The sequence below is a fragment of the Piliocolobus tephrosceles genome, chromosome X (genome assembly GCF_002776525.5).
Source record: "Piliocolobus tephrosceles isolate RC106 chromosome X, ASM277652v3, whole genome shotgun sequence".
Taxonomy (NCBI): domain Eukaryota; kingdom Metazoa; phylum Chordata; class Mammalia; order Primates; family Cercopithecidae; genus Piliocolobus; species Piliocolobus tephrosceles.
This window is the reverse complement of record NC_045455.1, coordinates 4,866,367-4,886,315: the sequence shown is the minus strand read 5'-3', so window position 1 is coordinate 4,886,315 and position 19,949 is coordinate 4,866,367. Positions and strand designations below refer to the sequence as shown.

The 19,949-nt window shown below is 38.2% G+C and overlaps 1 protein-coding gene across 2 annotated transcripts in view; it reads left to right on the top strand.

The window, feature by feature from the left end:
- MYO16 (myosin XVI) overlaps window positions 1–19,949 on the top strand; it is a 626,143-nt gene that overhangs the window by 424,214 nt on the left and 181,980 nt on the right. The gene's annotated exons all lie outside the window — the stretch shown is intronic.

The window sequence follows — 19,949 nt, the reverse complement described above, 5'->3', positions numbered from 1 at the left end:
GTATTTGGGAAGTTGTGTCAGAAGTTCAGTTCAGGGTAGAAAGGCCGGTAGGTGACATGTCTAAGAAGATTGGGTTGGGCCAAATCATGAGGAAATATGCATGCACCACCAAGGGCTTTGTCCTCTTGACACTGTTAACTCATGAACTATTTTTTAGACAAAGTAGGAAGATGAAGCAATAAAAACAAAAATGCAGAGGGCCTGATACAGGAGATATTGGTAAAAGAATAAAGGGGCCTTTGAAAATGCCCAGTCAAGGTGTGCATTTGAGTGAGAGCAGCGGATAAGAGGAGGCGTTCAGAGGAAGAGGAAGCAGGGACGGTGACTGATGGCATGTACAAAGCTGAGGAGACAGCCTGGAAGGACCATGAGGGGTCTCGCTTGGCTCTCTGACAGAGGGTGGTATTACGGCAACCAGGAGAGGAAACCCTGGAGGATGCAGCAGTTTGGAAGGAATGCTATTCAGTTTTAGGTGTTCTGAATTTGAGGGTTTTTTTCGTGCAACTTCTAATACGATGCTAAAAGTACTTGATGCTGAGATAAGATAGGTTGATGATTTTGGGAAATATGGTTATATACTTGAAAATGTATATCCTGATTATGGCACTCAGGAAGAGAATGGAAGAGAGGGAAAACAAAAGTTAGTAGAAAAGGAGTATCATAGAAACCAAGGGAAAGGAAGAAAAGGGGTCAATAGAAAATGCATCTGGGTGATGTGGTAGTTAGGCTAACGAGGAGCTTTGAGAGGCATTAGAGGGGCAGAGTCTCAGAAGAAGGCTGGGGTGGTGAGTGGCATGTCAGAAGGAAATCCATGGAGGATTTTATATGTATATGTGTATATAGATGTATATTATATATTTATATATAAAACATGTTTATATATAAAACATATTTATATATACAAATATAAATATGTGTGTATATATACAAATATGTGTATATATAAATGTAAATATATGTATATATACAAATATATGTGTATTTATATATACAAATATAAATCTATATATTTGTATACATACTATATACATATTCTATATTTATATTCATATATGTATATTTTATATTTACATTTATTAAATATTTGTATATTTAATGAATATACAATTTATTAAATTTTAAATACTTATATATTTAATCAATACATATATACACATATAAATAAATGTATATAAGTATATACATATATACATATATAAATAAATGTATATAGTATATGCATATATTTCTATATTATATATTTCTACATGTATATATATTTATATATAATGCATATGTGTATATTTATAATTATATATATTCTCATATATTTATTTAAATATAAATTTATATACATACATTTTGTAAAAACATACATTTGAAATATAATTCATGTTCTTTGAATTTGAGAGATTTCACTATTAAAAATTCTTTAGGAAAACAGGAATCTTAGACTTGTATTTCAATTTTCAGGCTGTATTTTCTTCATAGTAAATATTTGTTGAATTTGTAGGGAGTATTTTACAAGTTACAATGAAGTGTGATGATCTCAGGAAATTACTTTTCCTCAGGTTTACGGAAGTGACTGTAAGCGGGTACATACTTGGCGTGCCTTCTGAGAATTACTTTTCCTCAGTTTACGGAAGTGACTGTAGGCAGGTGCATACTTGGCGTGCCTTCTGAGAATTACTTTTCCTCAGGTTTACGGAAGTGACTGTAGGCAGGTACATACTTGGTGTGCCTTCTGAGTCTGTGTTGTGTGTTGGAGGTGCACTAGGTGTTCAATAAATGCTAATTGCATTGAAGTCAGTGGAAATGTGCTTGGGAGTAATCGTTTTTAAATTATTTTATGTTCGGTTTAAAAAATTGTGCATTCACTTAAAATTTCCATTTTTAGTTTCAAATATTTTTAGAAAATTTTAGGGAAAACAACTGAGTTTAAGTCAATATAATTATTTCGCTGAGTTCTGATAGAAATAAAGCAAAACAGAGGAAACCAATCGATTAGCTGGTACACAGCCTAAACCCCTGTGGAAACATGAATGTTCCTGTAAAATCACCTTTGTTTTTTAAGCAAGATTTTTATCATGGGAGTCAGTTTTGTGGTTTTATAAAAATCTTTTATTGTACTAAGATGTATTAATGAGTCTTAGCCAAAAGACTCCCTGAGGACTCATTCACATGTTCAGTATAGATTATATGTAATTTGTGGCAATATGTCAAGCCATATGCCATTTGAATAATCAAATGTAGACACATACACTTAAATTTTGAGCTATTGCAGTTTCAAAAAAGGCGGCAACACATTCTGTATTTTATAAATCAAGACATGTAGAAAAAGTTAACTGATTTGAAATCAATATGCAAGGTCTAGTTTGGACAATAGGCGGAACATTGCTGAATAGCTAGCTCTCTGATAGTCAAGTCGGCCCCAAGCGAGAGCCCAATGGCCCTGGGCCACTTTTTTGGCCAGACGGATGGGGTAGAATGTATCTCCTTCATCACCGCTTGCTCGTCCATGATAAGATTACCTGGTCTTTTTAGTGGAAATTCATTACCTTTTGTAGGAAGGATAATTATTACTCCTAGATGATATTAGCATCCAGCCCCACCTGGAGGAACTCGCCTCTCCTGAAAGCTCTGACCAGGAAGAACGGCCAGGCTTCAGAGTCTTGTTTGGAACAGAGGCTCTGAGGTGCTTTTAGAAATATTTAAGCAACATTATTTAAATTATAGCTGAAGATCTTTTCTAAACACATTTAAATTTTTCATTACTCATAGGAGCGGAGTACATTTTCCAGTCTCCATTACAGAAATATTTTAAAGTAAATGGGAAGAGGCTGTACATGAAATATTAACACGGTCTCATTAAGGAGCATGAATCTGAATTAAGGAAGGCTTGTAGGGTTTTTTGGTTAGTTATTTGTTTTAGCAAATATTAAATCATATATGGGATTATCATTTATAGGGGCTGCTCTTAAAATTCTGATGATTTACATGATAGATAAGCATTAAATTCAGAAATGTATCTAATTTTATTGGCTATTAAAATTAAGAATCTTGAAAGAAGAAAGAATTATGGTTTGGCGAAAGACATTGGCTCTTAGGAGAGTTAAATTTCCATTAAGGTGATTCTAAACTACCTCTAGTAAGAAATGGAATTTTTAAGCTCCTAAATTTTGATGTGAAATAAGCAAATAGATAAGGAGATAGTAAAACAACCTTAAGTAATAAAAATTGCATTAATGAAAATATTGGTCAAAATTAGTAGTTATATTATATGATATATACATGTAATATAATATATGACACCTACCTATATGAGCCTTGTTTGTTGTCTGCTCATAGGATCTTTGTCTGAAAGTTGTTTATTATGAAAATTTATATTAGCATGAAGTGAATCTCTTTGGATCTCAGATAAGCATCCCATTGTGATTGGCCTGAATGGTTTATAGGCAACAAGTTGGTGATATTGTTCTTACACCTAAGATGATGCATCCCTGTTTCAGCTCCTTCTCCCCTCAAATGCTTATGCATTGTAATGGGCTGAACAGGAGCCTTCCAAAAATATTTCCAGGCCCCCATCCATGGAGCTGTGAATATGACCTTATTTGGAAAAAGGGTCTTCATTTATATAATTAAGTTACTGATCTTGAGATGAGGGGATGATTCTGGGTTATGGGTGGGCTCTATGTCCAAAGCCTACTCCGAAAGTTAGGCAGAGAGAGATTTGAGAGAGAAGAGGAGGAGGCCATGTGACCACAGGGGTAGGTATTGAAACACCTGGAACTCCCAGAAGCTGGAAGAGGCAGGAAGGGTCCACCCATTGAGCCTCCGGCGGTGTGGCTTGACCAGATTCCAGAGTGCTGGCCTCCGGTGCTGAGAGGAAACACCTTTCTCTTGTTTTGAGCCACCTGACTCGTTACTTGTTGCAGCAACCCTAGGAAGCTAATAAAGTATTTATTGGTTCATCTTGACAGATGATAAGAGGAATAGTTTTATCAGATAACATCGTAGAATTTCTTTGCCACATTTGATTCATTTTTAAGTGATTCCTACACTTCTCTGACTCAGGTTTTGTGCATGTGATTTTCCTTACCTGGAACATTCCTTTTCTTTGTCTTTCCAAATCTTATCCATCTTCCCTCAGATCAAGTTCTTGGCCTGATCTAAATTTCCTTGATCTCATTTTGCCTTTATCAATAATGATTCCTGAAGCTTGCATGACATTTTCCAGTTTACAAAGTACATCTGTGACATTGTCACCACCTTCTTGGATATAAGTATTACTATTTCCATTTTTCAGGTAAATAAGCGTTGGTGAAGTTCAGTGATTCACCAAAGATTGCACAGCTGCATATTAATTTCCTAGGCCTGCCAAAACCAAGTACCGTAGACTGGGTGGCTTAAAACAACAGAGATTTATTTTTCACAGTGCTGAAGGATAGTAGTTCAAAGTCAAGTGTTGGCAGAGTTGGTTACTTCTGGAGGCACTGAGGGAGAGGCTGTTCCAAGTCTCTCTCCCAGCTTGTGGTGGTAGCCAGCCATTGGCATGCCTGCCTTGCAGGCCCCCATTCCTGGCTTGCAAACCTATCACCCCAATCTGTGCCTCCATCACATGGCCCTGTCCCTCTGTATGTTCTCTCCTCTTCTCGCAAAGGTTTAATCCAGCAGGACCACATCTTAATTTAGCTAATTTCACCTACAGAGACCCTGTTGCCAAATAAGGTGATATTCTGTTGATCTGGGTGGACGTGAATTTTAGGGTACACTATGCAAGCCACCACAGGCTAGCAGTGACACTATTGTGTCTTGTTTTCCCCAAGTTCCCTGTGCTTTTCTCTCTTCACCACATCACGGGGTGAAATTCCTAATGTGTTTGTTCTCTGTACTCATAGAATTCATGTGGCATAGTGGAGGAGGGTAGAAAGGACAGGAGCCCTGCCTGGGGCCCAGCTGTCGGGGGTTTGATTTCCAGCTCCATTGCTGTGTGCCTTTGAGGAGGATAAGGACCCTCACACCATGAAATTTACCATTAAAGAAAATATAATTATGAACCTCATAAACTTGTCCCAAAGGTTAAGTACAATGACAAGCAATAAATGCAGGTACAATTATTTTTACTCATTTTTTCAAGTATGTGAGTCATCTATTTCCCCAACAATGGCTGAAGGTCTTCAGTGCAGGAATACAACAGTACTTCATAAAATTTTGAACTCATCAATCACAGATATTGAAGACCAGAAAATATTGCAGGGGTTATCCAGTCAACTTTTGCCCTACATTCAGATGAGAATATTGGTGGCCCCATTGAGTTGCTCAAAATAAAGTAAGCGGTAAAATGTCCTTGATTTGTTTTTTTAAAAAGAGTCAATTATTTTATCTTCTGAAAGCGCTCACATTATATAAAGTAATGTTTTGGAAGTCATGTTAGAATGTTTATTTTTATATACACAGGGTTACTGGTATCACTTCAGTAGATGATAGGAAAGGTGTAACCACTCCCATTATATTATGGTATTTTCTGGCCCTTCTTATGACACTTGAAATACTTCAGTGGAAGATATGTACAGAAAATTGAGATAGTTCTCTAACTATATATTAAATTAAATACATAAAAATATAATAATATAAAAATATAGCATAAAATTAAATTAAATTCTCTATACATAGTATTAAATGCAGAAAATTGAGATATTTCTCAACTATAGTATTAAAAGAGAAAACAGAAGACAAAATGTTTTAGTTTATGTTAATGTAACATTTTGTTTTTCACAGAATATTTGGGATGCTTTGTGATGAGTAGCTCCCTTTGAAGGGAATTTTGTAAAAAATGTCTGTATTCTTTACCATTTAGTTTGATAACTAATACTTTAATCAAGCACACAGGTGTGTGAAATTTTACTGCGCATTTTAAAAGATCCTTTCCATATGATTTCCCCTTATAAAATTAAAACATTCTATACAATTTATATACATACTCTGAGTTGCAATTTGATAATGGCATAAAAACTTACAGCCACCTTATCTACTATGCTTGTAGATGCATCTTTGTGTGGGTAGATTTTGATTGTATTTGTCATGATTCCTTCGTGGTAGCTCTAAACCACAACCCTACAGATGAAGTTGGAATCTCAGACACGTAGGCCCTGATCATTACTGTTCATGTCACTGATTTCCACAGGCCTTTATGGGAATCATATCACTAAAATGTTGTTGATGGAAATGGTGCAGGGAAAAGAATGAAGTCACTGATTTGTAGCCCGTCTCTAAAATACATAGTTTTTTTCTTCTCTTTAAAAATAATGTATCTCCATCTTTGAATAAACTAAGTTTGAAATGTTTCTGTTGTTTAGATTTATGCTGTTATGCAAGTTCCTGAGTAGAGATCTTTGTCTCATTGATGCTATGGTCAATTCTAGATGATCTAGTGATGAAAGCCAACCTCTTTTCCCTTAAACATTTTTTTTTTTTTTTTTTTTGAGATAGAGTTTTGCTCTTGTTGCTCAGGCTGGAGTGCAAAGGCACAATCTCGGCTCACTGCAACCTCCACCTCCTGGGTTCAAGTGGTTCTGCTCCCTCAGCTTCCCAAGTAGCTGGGATTACAGGCATCCACCATCATGCCCAGCTAATTTTTTGTATTTTTAGTAGAGACAGGGTTTCACCGTGGTCTCGAACTCCTGACCTCAGGTGATCCACTCTCCTCAGCCTCCCACCATAAAGATTTTTACATAACATGCTTGCAGGGATCTCTGTCTGTTCAGCTTCTCAGTTCCACTTGTGTCAGGAACACCTTTCATAACGTGTCCTTTACCTCCCCAGAGATTTGTGGGGGACACATTGTACCCAAGAAGACTCTGAGAGTGAACTTTTAAATTAAAAAACAAAGAACATGAACTAATCAATAGGGCAGTTTTCATTTATTTCTCTCCTTTTCTCCAGGCAAAATCTCCAGACATAACAACCAAATCTGTCTGGTCTAAGCCAAACCGATACTCTTAAAAGCTACTTGACAAAGATATTTTGACCTGCAGAGAAAGAACTTAATTTACATCTGTATTTGTTCACCTCTTGAGCAGACGTTTTGAAAAATAAAAGTAGCTCTACCAGGCTCCTGGTGTTCCACTGCTTACATGAATTTCACCTTTGGCAGTATTTTACAGGAGGCATGATCCACCTTTTCTTACCTAGGTTTTGTTAAGACAAAATGTAATATCTCATTTAGAGAATCTTCCGCTGCTTCAAATATTTAATATATTATTTTATCTTCATGACCTGACAGAAAGTTATAAAACTTTAGATTTTCCAGAATATTGATAGTTTATGGACTAGTTGATTGGTATATTTTTTCATAAAGGAATCAGTGAGGCACATCCATAAATTTAAGCTGTGTCAATTTCAAGGGAAGATCCATATACAGATTTCTAGATATCTAGACAGGACTCTTAACAGCATTACTCATTACTATATGTTCCTAATAACCTTCTTTGTTAATTAGTATTCATCAACTTAAAGTGAATCAGAAGGAAAGCAAAAAAAAAAAAAAAAAAAAAAAACTAGTGGATAGAATCACTTAATGGAAAAGTAAAAGAATAGAAGCTGTTGCTTATAAATATTGACAATATATAGACATTGGTTTACCACTACAGAAGAAATTGAGACTCTTTTCAGCAAACCTCAGATAGAAAACTGAAACCAGGCAGGGAAAATAATTGGACACATTTATATATGCTGAAAATGATCTCTTATTTATTTTGCTAAAATCCAATCTTCACATATATTCTGATGTGATATATTGAATTCAAGGGTTTATCTCAAAACTTTGCATTTTAAATTATCACCACTTCCAACACCAGAAAAGTGGTTTAATTAAAAATTTAATTCCAACCACTTCTTTCCTAAGGATTATATTTTGCATCATATAAATAACATGTTAGAGAAAGGGATTATAAATTTGATGGATGTATGAATTTACTTTCATTTTGTGAATATTGATGATGTTTCTCAGAGCAGGGAGCTTATCTACTGTCAGGATTCAGTTGCATATACGTGATGATTCCCAGATCTCCACTCTATTTCTGCTGTGGGCTGCATATTGATTTTTTAATATCTCTATTAGTATAGCATGTTAAATTCAACAAGAGCAAAGTCAAAAGCCTCCCCTTTGCCTTCCATCATGATTGGAAGTTCCCTGAGGCCTTCGTAGCCATGCTGAACTGTGAGGCAATTAAGCCTCTTTCCTTTATAAATTACTCAATCTCAGATAGTTCTTTACAGCTGTGTGAAAACACACTAATACAACATGTAACATATTTTACAAAATATTTTTAAAAGGTTAGCCCCTGCTGTTTTCCTTGGCTTATTAAAAATTTAGTCTTAACCCTGATAATTTCCTCAATCCAATGATGATATTTTAATAACCTTTGACATTAGCCATATCAAAGGCAATCTGAAAATCTAAATAGATGCCCATATACTAAATTTACATGTAAGCCATTCCTAGCCCCCTAAAATAAGAATTTTACTGATGGATTATGCTAATCAGTAAAATCATTAAAATTAATGTGAACTGGCCAGAGATCAAAACTCAAATAGATAAGAAACTGTGGTTCAGAGAAGCTGACTATCATGTTCCCACAATTAATTATTCCAGCACGTGACCCATGAATGTTTCTGTAGGTTGAGAAGCCGAAACTATAATAGAATGAGAATCCCTTCTTCCCAACCCTGGGTCTATTGTTCCTTCTACTTTACCACACTCTCATTTTTATATCATTTTCTCCAAAATTCCAACACCATATATGGCGTATATAGGGTACCACAATAACCAGGGATTTTTGAAAAATACTGTACTTTATTGCTACCCTCTTAGATAAAAGTATTTGAAAGTTTTTTTTTCCTTTACAAGAACTTTTCAAAAAATGCTAACTCCCCCAAGAAAATAGCTTAGCCTTGAGTATAGTTATAGTGTAATTTCATCTTAAACTTATCAGCAATTTAAACATCCATCAATATCCGCTCTAATGGCTGTTCTCAGAAGGACCGTGTTTCTTTATTTAAGATGCACTGTGGGCCAGGCGCGGTGGCTCAAGCCTGTAATCCCAGCACTTTGGGAGGCCGAGACGGGTGGATCACAAGGTCAGGAGATCGAGACCATCCTGGCTAACACCGTAAAACCCCGTCTCTACTAAAAATACAAAAAACTAGCCGGGTGAGGTGGCGGCGCCTGTGGTCCCAGCTACTTGGGAGGCTGAGGCAGGAGAATGGCGGGAACCCGGGAGGCGGAGCTTGCAGTGAGCTGAGATCCGGCCACTGCACTCCAGCCTGGGCGACAGAGCGAGACTCCGTCTCAAAAAAAAAAAAAAAAAAAAAAAAAAAGATGCACTGTGGGCCGGGCATGGTGGCTCATGCCTGTAATCCCAACACTTTGGGAGGCTGAGGCAGATGGATCACTTGAGGTCAGGAGTTCAAGTCCACCATGGCCAACGTGGCAAAACCCTGTTTCTACTAAAAATACAAAAATTAGCCAGGCGTGGTGGCACATGCCTGCAATCCCAGCTACTCAGGAGGCTGAGGCAGGAGAATCACTTGACCCAGGAGGCAGAGGTTGCAGTGAGCAGAGATCGTGCCACTGCACTCCAGCCTGGGTGACAAAGTGAGACTCTGCTTCAAAAAAAGTAATTAATTAAATAAAATAAAATGCACTGTGAACAGTTACTTCCAGCAAACCGTGCTCCCACGCTCCTTTCTCACCTGCCAGCACCACATAGAAGGACTGAGTTAACAGAGCACCCTAAGCTCCTAGTAGCTGGAGCTGTGATTCTCATACGTAACGTGCATCCAACTTAACTGGGGAGCAAGTTTAAAATGCAGCTTCCTGGACTCCTCTCCAATAATGACTGAAGAGGCCTAGGGTGAAGTTTAAAGCATTTGCCTTTTTATTAAACACCAGAGGATGTTCTCCTTTAGGGAATCTGGAAAGCACATTTTGAGAGACACTAAAATTATTAGCCACATAGTAGGTGCTCACATTTCACAGTTTTGCATTGTTCTCTCACTTGGTACAAGGCACAGCGAGGGATGAGGCTGCAGACCTAAAGAACTCACTATTCCCCAGCTCTGGGCAACCCTTGGACCTTCTTTAAGAAGGTGAAGTAAGCCAGTTGCTCTTGCTTTCAGTTCAGGGAATTAAAATCCAGTGTTGGTGGATGGAGCTATTTCGGTGGTGCTCTCTTGCCTTTGGATTTCAGTTTCCTTGGTGATTAGCCAAGCATGAGCCTGACACCCTTCAGTTAGGAGGAAAATGCATGTGGTTTGGCATTTTGTAACTTTTGTTTTCTTTGTGGAGCCAGGAAACTCAGTATCTTGATGAATTTTGAGTCACAGACATGGTGAAAGTTTTATACCCCTTTTTTCATATATAGCTGACATAATTTATCTTTTAATTGTATTTATTGCAGTGCTGGAGTGTTACAGCAAGTACTTCCAAAAAAGCCACATACTGTCACTGCTCTCAAGTTTATATTGCACCCCTCATTTGGCATCCACACTGTAGCATTTAAATGAGGATTGCTAACTGCCGCAGCATAAGCAAAATGCTAAGTTTTCTTTTGAGTTATTTTATTGAACAGAATCATTCCAAAGGAAATTTTGAATACATGACAATTTCCTTAAAGATCCATATTGAGTCGCATGAATATAAATTTCTCTATTACATGCATGAGAGACGCTGCCATGTACTGCATGAATCCTGTCTTCCAATCTTAAGAAGGAAAAATAAATACATAAAGGCTGAAGATCAGTTATGTAAAGAGAGTGGGTAAAAGGAAGGCATAAACCTAGCCTCTATCTTTGGCTACTTTCATGCTTTTCTCCTTTCATCCCCCAAATAATAAACCAAAAAAGACAAGCAAGGCCCTGAGCCAAGCAGCTGCCCTGAGTGACCCTGGAGAGCCTTCGACCTAAAATCTTCTCTCTGCTGCTCCAGCAGCACCAACCTGCTCTCCCCAGTGGCACAGCAGAGAGCAGACCTTTATCTGTCAGCAGACCTGACACTCCAGACTCACAAAGCTCTAGGTGAATTCTAATACAGGCTGAGTTTCTCCTTAGTGCTTTTTCTTTCCTAGAAATGCTTCCATCTCACTAGGCTCTGAGGCTCACTTTCCTTTGAATTGCCTAGGAGCCCACTGGCCTTGTCTGCACTGTTTTGCAGCTTTTCTTCTTCTCTATGCAAAGTTATTGCCTCTTCCTGGTGCTGGAGGCGGTGGCTGTCAGTGAAGTCCAGGGGCTGAGTATAGATGCTGATGAGCTTAATGGGCTTTCTCTTCTAGGGAGATTTCTTTGGAAGCATTTCCTTCATAAGTTGTCAGTGAATTTCACATGAGATAATTATGGGTCCAGAATGAGAAACTTTTTATTGGGAGGCAGCCTATTTAACAGCCTCGAGACAGATTACCTAGGTAATACCATGAGTCCTTCTCAAGTAAGTCATGTATAAAACTCTGGAAAATGGCAGAGAAGGTACAGGTGAGCATTAGAAACATCAATTAGGGATATTCATGAGAAAACTATAGAAAAACTATGCAAAGGTAGGTAGGAACAAGCCTTTTTATTTATCTCCAAAGCCACTGAGAGACACACAGAGAAAGAGAAAGAGAGAATGGGAGAGAGAGGAAGAAAGAGGTAGAGAGAGAGGTCAGCATTACTGTCTGTGTTGTAGATGAGAAGCCTTGGAAACTCAGTCACTTGCCCTGGTTATCCAGGCCCTGGGGCTTGTTGAAGCTGGACCCCAGAAGGTGTGTCACTGAGCAAGGCCAATGCACTTTTCACGACAGCTTGATGCCTCTTAGAGACTTGGGCCTAGAAAGGCAGAGTTGGCCTTGGTTGCTGGAGAAGCTGGAAAGGAGTTCATTGAAAGGAAAGGCAGCAGTGATGGCAAGGGAGGAATCTGTGAGTAGGGTAGAGGAAAGTGAGGAGCAGAGGACAATGAGGAAAATGCTATAAAGCAAAGGATTTCATTAGGCAAAGTGTACATTTTTCTGCAAACAGTGAGGATTTATCAGGGATCCAACATGATCGATCATCAAGTGAGATTTTTTTTGTTTTCCATTAACGTCTTTTCTTCAGAATTAACTCCCAGGTTGTGATGGTTAACTTACGTGTCGGTTTCACTGGACCATGGGATGCCCAGATGGCTGGTTAAACATCATTTCTGAGGGTTTCTTGGGCGTTTTGGGAAGAGATTAGTATTTGATCGTAGACTGATTAAGCTGATGTCCTCACCAGCTTTAAGGGGGTGGGTGGGCACCACCCATTCCCTTGAGGGCCTGAATAGAACAAACAGGTGGAGGAAGGTTGAAGTCTCTCTGCCTGACTGCTTGAGCTACAATATCAGTCTCCTGCCCTTGGTGCTCCTGGATTTAGACTGGAATCTACACTATTGGCTCTCTGGCTCTCAGGCTTTCGAACTACGTTGTCGACACTCCTGGGTCTCCAGCTTGCAGATGCCAGATTGTGGGACTTCTCAGCCCCCATAATTACGTGAGCCAATAACTCAGACTATATATATTATACTATACTACTGGCTCTATTCATTTGGAGAACCCTGATGAATACAAAGCTTTTGTTTTCATTTAAGACAAAAAGAAAACATTTGGGCTATCTTAGTCCAGATTATGATTTTTTTAAGAATCACATTTATTATATTTTTTAAAATCAAAATTTTAAAGAATCTTTTTAGTTGTATTTATTGAAATCACAGTTTTCCTTTTAGTGTGCACAAGTTTTTAATGCATAGGTTTATTTCAGATTGTGGTACTGTGCTAAGATTCTAAATGGATATTTTTCTCCTAGCTCCCTGCCACTGTGGTGATATCAGAGGAGGCTTGGTAGGGGGTTAGGACTTCCAGCACTGTGCAGAGGTAATACCCCGCTACCCAATTTATGAAGGCTATGTAGGGAGCAGTAAAGAAGTGTTTCAGCTCCTTCCACTGCTCATCCCACAGCCAGGGAAGAATGACTGGAGACTTAATGGAGAGGTAGATGCTTTATCTTCACCCAGCAATAATGAAGATTCATTCTTCTTGCATATCAGGGGAGGCTGGGTAGGGACCTAGACATCTACTCTCACCAGGCAGTAGTGTGTGCCTTCCTTATCTTGCCAAGTGCTGAAAGAAGCCAGCTAGACAGAAAGTGATGCTGGAAACTTCAACACCCTCCTCTCAACAATTGGTAAAACAATGACATAGGCAATCAGCACGGGTATAGGAGAACTGAACAATACCATCACCAACAGGATCTACTCAATATTTATAAACACATCCGCCAGCAAAAGCAGAATTCATATTCTTTCTGAGTACCCATGGGACATGTGTCCAGATGGACTATCTGCTCGGCCGTAAAGCAAAACTAAGCAAACTCAAAAGAATTGAAATTATACAGAGTAGGTTTGCCTACTACAATGGAATCAACCCAGAAATCAGTAACAGAAAGATAGCAGCCAAATCTCCATAAACTTGGAAACTTAACAGTGCCCTTCCAAATAATCCATGGATACAAGGGGAAATCTTGAGAGAATTAAAAATAATATGCTGAACTTAATGAAAATGAAAGTACAACATGTCAAAATTGTGTGGCACAGCTAAAATAGTATTGAATGAGAAATGTATATCACTAAATGCATATGTTAGAAAATAGGGAAAGTCTCAAATCAATAATCTGAGCTCCCATCTCAGGAACCTAAGAGCAAAATAAACCCAAAGTGAGCAAATGGAAGCCAATGACAAGAAAAGCAGAAATCAATGGAATTGGAAGGAAAGGAGAAAATCAATGAAACAAAGAGCTGGTTCTCTGAAAACACCAATAAAAATTATAAACCTATCATATGAGTGACAAAGAGAAAAGAGAAAAGACATAAATAGCCAATATCAGTAATAAAACAAGGAAAATCATTACAGGCCCTGTAGACATCAAAAAGGTACAAAGGGAATATTACAAACAGCTCTCACACAGAAATTCTGTGACTTTGAGGAATGGATCAATTCCTCAAAAAACACAAGCTGCTTCAATTCACCCAATATGAAATAGACAATTTGAATAGCTCTGTAACTTTTAAGAAATGAATTTGTAATTTAAAATCTCTCAGAAAAGCTTCCTATTCCAGATTGTTTCACTGGAGATCTCTACCAAATGTTTTAAGGAAAATTAAAGCCAACTGTACACAATCTTTTCTAGAAAATAGAAGAGAATACTCCTTAATTCATTTTATAAAGCAAGTATTATCCTAACACCAAAAACCACACAGACAGTAACACACACACACACACACACACACACACACAGAGAGAGAGAGAAAATTAAAAACAACCCTCATGAATATAGGTGAAAAAATATGTTTAAAATATTAGCAGATAGAACTTAGCAATATATAAAAAGAATGGTTTTTGTTTTTGTTTTCTTTTCCTGGGGGTGCAAAGCTGATTCAATATCTGAAAATTATCAAGGTAATCCATCATGTCAATAGGTCAAACAAGAAAAAAATACATGATTATATCAGAGGATTAAGAAAAAGCATTTGATAAAATTTAACATCCAGTCATGATAAAAAAACAACTCCCAGACAAATGGGAATGGAAAAGACAACCTGAACTTGATAAAGAGTTTATAAAAATCCTACAGCCAATATTATATTTAAGGGTGAAATCTGGATGTTTTACTTCTATGATCAGAAACAAGACAAGGATGTCTGCTCTTACCACTGTTAACATAGGCTGCTGGAAGTTCTAGCAAGTGTAATAAAGCAAGAAAGGACATAAAAGGCAAACAGATTGGAAAGGAGGAAATAAACCTGCCTATTTATATGTGACATAATTGCCTTTGTGTAAAATCCCAAGAAATCTACCGTAAAAAAGAAAGAAAAGACTCAAAGAACTAATAAGTGAGTTTACCAAGGTCACAAGACACAAGATAAACATTCAAAAAATCAGTTGTATTTCTGTATGCTAGTAATGGGCATTGAAGTGAACAATACAATTACATTTACAATTGCTCATAAAAATGCAATACTTAGGTGTAAATCTAACAAAATATGTAGGGAACTTGTGTGGCAAAAACCACAAAATGCTGGTAAAAGAAGTTAAAGATCTAGATTAAAAGAAAGACATTTCATGTTTATAGATTTGAAGGCAATATAGTGTCAATTTAGTAGTAATCAGCATAGTAGTAGTCAGTTCTCCCCAGATTGACATATAGGCTAATGCATTCCTATCAAAATCACAGTAAAATTTTTGTAGATATAAAGGTATTAGATGATACCTTTCTCAAATTTACATTGAAAGGTAAAGAAGGTAGAATAACTAAAACAATGTTTACAAGGAAGAATTAAGTGGGAGGAATTAACCTTCTCCATTTAAAGTCCTTAAAGCATGTTACACATGGGTCAATGGAACGGAATAAGGACGCAGAAATAGAACCACACACACAAAGGGACTCACTTGATTTGGGGGAAGTGAAATTGTTTATGAATTGGCAACATGCGGCATCCGTGTGGTGATGTAAATATTCTATATTTTCACTGCATTAATGTCAATATCCTGGTTGTGGTAGTTTTGCAGGATGTTACTATTGAAACAAATTAAGTAAAGAGTACACGAGATTTATCTGTATTATTTCTTACAACTGTATGCAAATCTAAACTTATTTCAAAATTAAAACTTTAAAAATATTTAAAGGTAATAGAAACAGGATACATATAGACATAATAAAGGGCATGAATGGACATCATTTATTTCGATTTTCAAATTGCCTTTTTTTTTTTTCTTTTTCAAGACTAGAGTGTCACTCTGTTGCCCAGGCTGGAGTGCGGTGGTGACATGATCTCAGTTCACTGCAATCTCCACCTCCTGGGTTCAAGCGATTCTCCTGCCTCAGCCTCCCGAGTAGCTGGGATTGCAGGTGTATACCACCACGCCTGGCTAGTTTTTGTATTTTTAGTAGAGACAGGGTTTTACCATGTTGACCAGGCTGGTCTCGAACTCTTGACCTCAAGTGATCCACCCGCCTCAGCCTCCGCATGAGCCACTAGGCTGGGCCCTCAAATTGCCTTTGACAAGGCCAATATGAAACTTCACTAATCAAGGAAAGTATCATGGTTAAAAGACCTAATTTGGAATCCAGTAGTATTTTATCTTTAAATGAAAAAGAAAAGTATTTGTGTATGCTTGTGTGTGCATGTTTGTGTTGTGTATCTAAATTACTTGGCTCTGTCCACTAGAAATACGTAGAAACGTTGGTTGATCCAATACTCAATCTCACGATGTGCTGTTGTGAATCCTTAGAGTTCAGAAGGTCTCCATGTCATTTCTCTTCACAAAAATTTGCAAGATGTCCCAGAGGGAATACTTGATTCCAGATTTAGCACCAGGAAAAGACAACAACAAAACACTGTTTGCAACCGTGTGTTAACAATCCATGAATGCCAATTTTATGTGATATATTATCAATTGTTTTCATTATTATGATAAAGCATATAAGCTATTCGCATAGTCTCTAATATTTGTGTCCATCTGTCAACTCAAATCCTGTCAGTACTGGTCATCTATATCTTATGGATAGGGTCAAAGGCTTTTAAAGTTGGAGGGCCCTTAGGTAATATTATTTAACACATTAAAAAAGAATCAGAGAATTTAAAGAGCTTGTCTAATATCACAAAACTAATGAAGCTCACCTGCTTCACAATTCATTAACTTCATACAAATGTCCTTTTAGCAATAAAAAATGGCTTACTAAACACTGTGCTTCCTACAAAAAGCAAACTGCCGTCAGCAAATGTTTGTCATTGTTTGTGGATGTTAAATGCATTTTCCCAGGTAACAGTGAATGGAAGTCTCCAAATGGGAGTTTTTTTACTTTAGTTTGAATGGAAGACCTTCAACATCTTCTCTAGACATCCACGTAAACCAGGTGCCATGTATGAGAACTTTCCAAAGAACATTATCTTGTGCTGATGAAAGATTAGTTAGCATTATCTTAAATAAAAATGACAGCACAATGTTATGCTATATTTAGTTACAGTATAACCGAAACTTGCTATTCATTTCACCACATAATTATTGATTGCATCCAGTAGACAAGGCATTGTGCTGGCTGCTGCAGAGACAGAACTGATAAACACGTAGTCATTGCCCTCAAGGCACTTGGTAGCAGTTTTACTAGGGAAGCTTAGAAGCATCATCAAAAAACAAGCCCATAGCATGAACGAAGATAGACAAGAAATGTATTTAATGAAAATCCAATGGTCCAGTTGTGCGTGTGTTTGTGTGTGTGCATGTGTATGCGTGTCTGTGTGTTTCATTTGAAATCATCAGATTTCCATGCAGAGACTAAGCTAGAGTTGTAGATTGTGGCTACATAGAGGAGGGCTCCATATGACAGGGTCAGAGGTTCTGAACAGGAGAAATGACATTCTCAGTTTAATATATGCATCAAATAGCAGTGTTGCACTAAAGTGAGGATGTAAAAGGCCAGTGCTTAGCCTTTTTGACTATTTGTCTGTCAAAATAGTAAGTGATGGCTTTTACTAGTGTGAAGGTAGTAAATATAAAAAGCAGGGATTGAAGGGAAAATGAGGGGAAAACTGCAGCCATTGGCAGATGACAGGGAGCCGTCCTGGGGGAGGGGATCCCAGATGGCACCGCGGTTTCTAATCTGCATAACGTGCAGCAGTGAACATGAGGAAGGAGAGAAGGACGAATGAATGATTCAGAGAATTCAAGTGAGAGAGCATTGAATTTTTAAGTAAGAAATATGGCCATCTTCTGAGAATGAGCCAATCTGGGCTGGGGCTGGAAGCTGGAAAAGAGGCAAAAAGATTTCTAACGGTTACTGTGAGGATTGTAATGTAGCATTATCAAGAGGTGAATCGGGGAACTTCCTAGCAGCCAGACAGGGTCCATCTGAGATGTCAGAATGAATTTGTGGCAGATGCAAATGATACCGAATTACAGTCAGATCCAATGATTGACCATGTCATTCACTACAATTAGGAATGACTAACTATGATGGGAAAAAAAAATGGTGGCAGCTCATCAGTGGCTTTTGCTACTTAAATGCTAAGCCCTAAGGTTCAGGTTTTCTTGAGACCTGAAAGAAGTCAAAATAGGCAATTGCTTTAGAAACTATGGATGAATTGAAGGAGGGGAGATGCCAGTGGGAATGAAAAGCAGGTTTAGAAAGTGGAAGAGAATAACATAGGCTATTAAAGATGAGAGTCAGGATTTGAATATCTTGGAGATAGAGTGCTGCTAGATATTTGCACCAGAAATACTCAAAGTCATGGAGAAAGATATGATTGGAGGCATTTGGACAAGATCTTTAGTAAATGCATAGTCTTTTTGATGTAACTGAAATGACATTTGAGGAAGCTAGGAATAAAGTGAAAAACTAATCACTGATACTCACAGAATTTGATTATCATACCTGTTATAAAGTATGTGAGAAGAAATTATCTCAACTTCCATTAATTTTCTAGAAGTGAATTGGAATAACTACTAAAGTCATGTGAGCATGGCTGGATAAGAGCACAGCACAGTAGGACTTTGTAGAGATTACCCACACTGTTTGTAACCCCTTATACTTCAAATAACTGTTTTTGGTCTACAAAGCAATGGCACGATCTTGGCTCACTGCAGCTTCCACCTACCACGTTCAAGCAATTCTCCTGCCTCAGCCTTCCGAGTAGCTGGGATTACAGGCGCCCGCTTCCACACCCAGCTAATTTTTGTATTTTTAGTAGAAATGGGGTTTCACTGTATTGGTCTGGCTGGTCTCGAACTCCTGACCTCGTGATCTGCCCATCTCGGCCTCCGAAAGTGCTGGAATTATAAGCGTGAGCCACCGCGCCCAGCCCTAACTTTCATGTATATTACATCACAATATTAACAGTGTGGTAATGCATTTTTACTTTCATTTTACCAAGTAAGAAACTGCAGAACTGGAACATTGAATGACTTGCCTAATTCCACATAGTTCCAGTTGGCTTCTGAAGATGTGTTGACTTCCTCCATGGTTTTTCTGGGCACTGCTGTTCCTAACTCAGGAAGGCATAGGGAAGCCAAACCTCTAGATGGAGGTTTCTTGACCTCAGCACTATGAATATTTATGGCCAGATAATTCCACGCTGTGGGAGCTTCTCTGTGCACACTAGGATGTGTAGCAACATCTCTGCCCAACTATCACCACCAGTTGTAACAGGAAAAATACCTCCAGAAACGACCAAGTGTCCCCTGGAGGGTATGATTGAGAACCATTGCTCTAGATTATACATGGTTCACATTTAACAATGTATGGTGTGACATCATATGAAGCTCAGATTTCAGTATCACTAAGCCGTGTGGTGGCACAAGTGCAAACTGGGTAATTAGGTAATGGTTTACTTGGACCTGAAAGTAGTTTAAGGTTCTGGCATTGTCCCCCAGCTCTACTGGTCTTCTGACCCAAATTTATTGGAAAACCTGGGAACGTGTGGGATGCCTTATTACTTCTGTTTTATTTAGGCCCTTGTAACAGCAAAGAATAAAAACTCAGCCTTTATGGGAAAGGTGGACATAATCAGGCACCGATTATGGCAGATGCAAATATAAAAGCCTATAGAAAGGAACTTGCATCAGGGACCACCTGCCTTTTCCAGGTCCTTCCACCAGCTGCAAAGCCCTTTCTTCATAGTTTCTTCTTCTGTCTCTGTCTAATACCCATCCATTGCAAACAAACCAGTCCTCTCTGGGCTCTCTAGACAAAATTCCCAAAGAACTCAGGTGAGCCATGCGCACTGCCTCATGGGTGACACTCAAATGTCCACAGGCATAACTCTTATACTCCCACCTGGGTGAGGCTCACTCTCCCTCAGGTGAGACGCAAATTCCCCCTCATGGCGGATGCTCACCCTCCCCTCACGGCGGATGCTCACCCTCCCCTCA